The sequence below is a fragment of the Papio anubis genome, unplaced genomic scaffold (assembly GCF_008728515.1).
Source record: "Papio anubis isolate 15944 unplaced genomic scaffold, Panubis1.0 scaffold1372, whole genome shotgun sequence".
Lineage (NCBI taxonomy): Eukaryota > Metazoa > Chordata > Mammalia > Primates > Cercopithecidae > Papio > Papio anubis.
In genome coordinates, this window is record NW_022161328.1 from 1,915 (window position 1) to 5,498 (window position 3,584).

The 3,584-nt window shown below is 38.2% G+C and overlaps 1 pseudogene; it reads right to left on the reverse strand.

The window, feature by feature from the left end:
• Window positions 1-1,062: 1,062 nt before the first annotated feature.
• LOC116272612 lies at window positions 1,063-1,161 on the reverse strand (annotated as a pseudogene).
• Window positions 1,162-3,584: the final 2,423 nt, after the last annotated feature.

The window sequence follows — 3,584 nt, forward strand, 5'->3', positions numbered from 1 at the left end:
TCATTCAATTAGTGTAGTGGGCCAGGTGCAGTGGCTCACACTTGTAAGGCCAAGGCAGGAGGATCACTCGAGCCCAGGAGTTTGAGACCAGCTTGGGCAGCAAGGGGAGACCCCATCTCATTAAAAAACAAAAACAAAAAAACCCAGTATTACTTGATTTTCATAAAGTGAGCCACCCTGGCATCCCTGGGATAATTCCCAGTTTGTTGTAATATATAATCCTCTTAATATACGGCTGGATTAGATTTGCTAGTAGTTTGTTTAGGATCTTTTGCATCTGTGTTTGTAAGGCATATTCTGTCTATAATTTTCTTGTGATGTTTTTGCCTGATAGTAAGGTATCCTGCCTTCATAGAGTGAGTTAGTATTCTCGCCTCTTTTTTTTTTTTTTTTTTTAAATACTTTAAATTCTAGGGTACATGTGCACAATGTGCAGGTTTGATACATAGGTATACATGTGCCATGTTGGTTTGCTGCACCCATCAATTTGTCAGTTACATTAGATATTTCTCCTAATGCTATCCCTCCCCCAGCCCCCCCTCCCCCGACAGGCCCTGGTGTATGATGTTCCCCACCCTGTGTCCAAGTGATCTCATTGTTCAGTTCCCACCTATGAGTGAGAACATGTCTCGACTCTTGTTTTTTGAAAGAGTTTGAGGAGGATTGGTGTTAATTATTCTTTAAATGTTTAGTAAGGCCGAGTGTGGTGGCTCACTTCTGTAATCCCAACACATAGGCAGAGGCAGGAGGATCATTTGGGGCCATGAGTTTTGAGGCTATCCAGTGCAACATAGTGAGACCTTATCTCTACTAAGAAAATTAAATATAAAAATAGTTAGCTGGGCCTGGCAGCAGCATCTGTAGTTCCAACTACTTGGGAGGCTGAGGTGGGAGGATTGCTTGAGCCAGGGGTTCAAGGTTGCGGTGATCTGTAATGGTGCCACTGAACCCTAGCCTGGGTTACAGAGTGAAACCTTGTCTTAAAATAAAAAGAAAAATGTTTGGTAGAACCTGTAAAGCCTTGTGCTCTTGGGCTTTTCTATTTTTTTTCTTTTAATTAAAAAAAATGTGGAATGCTTCATAAGTTTACGTGTCATCCTTGCACAGAGGCCATGCTAATCTCTGTTGCAGTTTTAATATATATGTTGCCGAAGTGAGCTTGGGCTTTTCTTTTTGAGGAGGTTTTTGACTATTTATTCAATCTAAGATTTGTTTAGATTTTCTGTCTTCTTGAATCAGTTTTGCTACTTTGTGTATTTCTAGGACTCTGTCTGTATCACCTAGATTATCTAATCTGTTGGTGTACAAATTATTAATAGTATTCTGATTCTTTTCATTTTTAAGGTATGCAGAATTGTCTCTACTTTCTGAAGTTAGTAATTTGAGTGCTTTTTTAAAATCTTGGTCAGTCTAGCTAAATGTTTATCAATTTTGTTGATCTTTTCAAAAAAACAGCCACTGCACGCCAGCCTGGGTGACAGAGTGAGACTCTGTCTCAAAAAAAAGGAAAGAAGGAAATAAAAGTCTGTCCACATCTCTGCCACCCATGTGGACAATCTGTGGTTGCTTGTCATCACCATCATTCCTAACTCTGAATTTATATGCTACCAATAAGCATTCATTTTTGCCCAGGTAGTCCTGTAGCATTTCCCTAATGTTTTCATCTGTAGTTTCATAGTTTTGGATCTTACACTTACATTTAAACCTTTAATCCATTTTGAGTTGACTTTTGCCTGTGGTGAAAAACAGGAATATGGTTTCATTCTTCTGCATATGGATATCCAGTTTTCCCAGCACCATTTATTTTATATTGATTGATTGATTTGTTTTTTGAGATGGGGTCTCACTCTGTTGCCCAAGCTGGAGTGAGTGGCGTGATCATAGCTCGCGGCAGCCTTGACCTCCTAGGCTCAAGTGATCCTCCGGCCTTAGATAAAGTGCTGGGATTACAGATGTGAGCCACCATGCCTGGTCTGTGTTTATTTATTTATTGAGATGGAGTCTTGCTCTGTCACCATGCTGGAGTGCAGTGGTGTGATCTTGGCTCACTGCAGCCTCTGCCTCCCAGATTCAAGCAATTCTCCTGCCTCAGCCTCCCAAGTAGCTGGGACTACAAGTGCGTGCCACCACACCCAGCTAATTTTTGTATTTTTAGTAGAGACGGCATTTTACCATGTTAGCCAGGATGGTCTTGATCTCCTGACCTCGCGATCCGTCCGCCTCAGCCTCCCAAGGTACTGGGATTACAGGCGTGAGCTACCACACCTGTCTGTTTTTGTTACATTTACCCTTTTGAAGTCTGAGAGTTTTTCCTAATTTTTTATCTAGGGTTTTTCTAGTTTCATGTCTTAAATTTAGATCTTTAAACCATCTTGAGTTATGTTTTGTATCTGGTGAGAGGTATGAGTCCAGTTTTATTTTTACGCGTTTAGCTACCTGATTTTCCCAGTACTATTTATTGAATAGGGTGTTCTTTTCCCAGTTTGTATTTTTGTTGACTTTGTTGAAGATCAGTTGGATCTAGGTAGGTGGCTTTATTTCTAGATTCTCTATTCCATTTCTTTGAACTACATGCTTATTTTTATGCCAGTACCATGCTGTTTTGGTTACTATTGCCTTGAAGTATAATTTGAAGTCAGGTAGTGTGATGTGTCCCAGCTTTGTTCTTTTTGCTTAGGATTGCTTTAGTTATTTGGGCTCTGTTTTAGTTTCATATGAATTTTAGGATATTTTTTCTAATTCTGTAAAAAATGATGGTAATTTGATAGGGATTGTGTTGAATCTGGTTAATTGCTTTGGGAAGTATGGTCATTTTAATGATATGATTCTTCCGGTCTATGAGCATGGGATGTATTTCCATTTGTTTGTGTCATCTGTGATTTCTTTCATCAGTGTTTTCTAGTTGTCCTTATAGACATCTTTCACGTCCTTGGTTAAATGTATTCCTATGTATTTTATTGTTTTTTTAGCTATTGTAAATGGGATTGCCTTCTCGATTTTTGTCCTCCACTAGATTGTTATTAGTATATAGAAATGCTACTGATTTCTGCATGTTAAATTTGTATCCTGAAACTTTACCAAATTCATTTATCAATTATAAAAGTGTTTTTTCTGGAGTCTTCAGAGGTTTCTAGATATAAGATTATATCAGCGAACAGGGACAGCTTAACTTCCTGTTTTCCAATTTCGATGCTTTTTTTTTTTCTTGCCTGATTTCTTACTATGGTGAATAGAAGTGAAAATGGGCATCCTTGTCTTGTTTCAGTTCATAGAGGAATTGCTTTCAGCTTTTCCCCATTAAATATAATGTTGACTGTGGGTTTGTCATATATGGCCTTTATTATGTTGAGGTATTTTTTTTTGTGCCAAGTTTGTTGACTTTTATCATGAAGTGATGCTTAATTTTATCAAATGATTTTCTGTATCCCTTGAGATGATCAGATAGGTTTTGTCTTTCATTCTGTTTATGTGATGTATCACATTTTATTGATGCATCCTTCTAGCACCCTTTAAAAAAAAAAAAAAAAAAAAGATGGGTTGTCACTTTGTTGCCCAGGCTGAAATGCAGTGGCATGATCATAGCT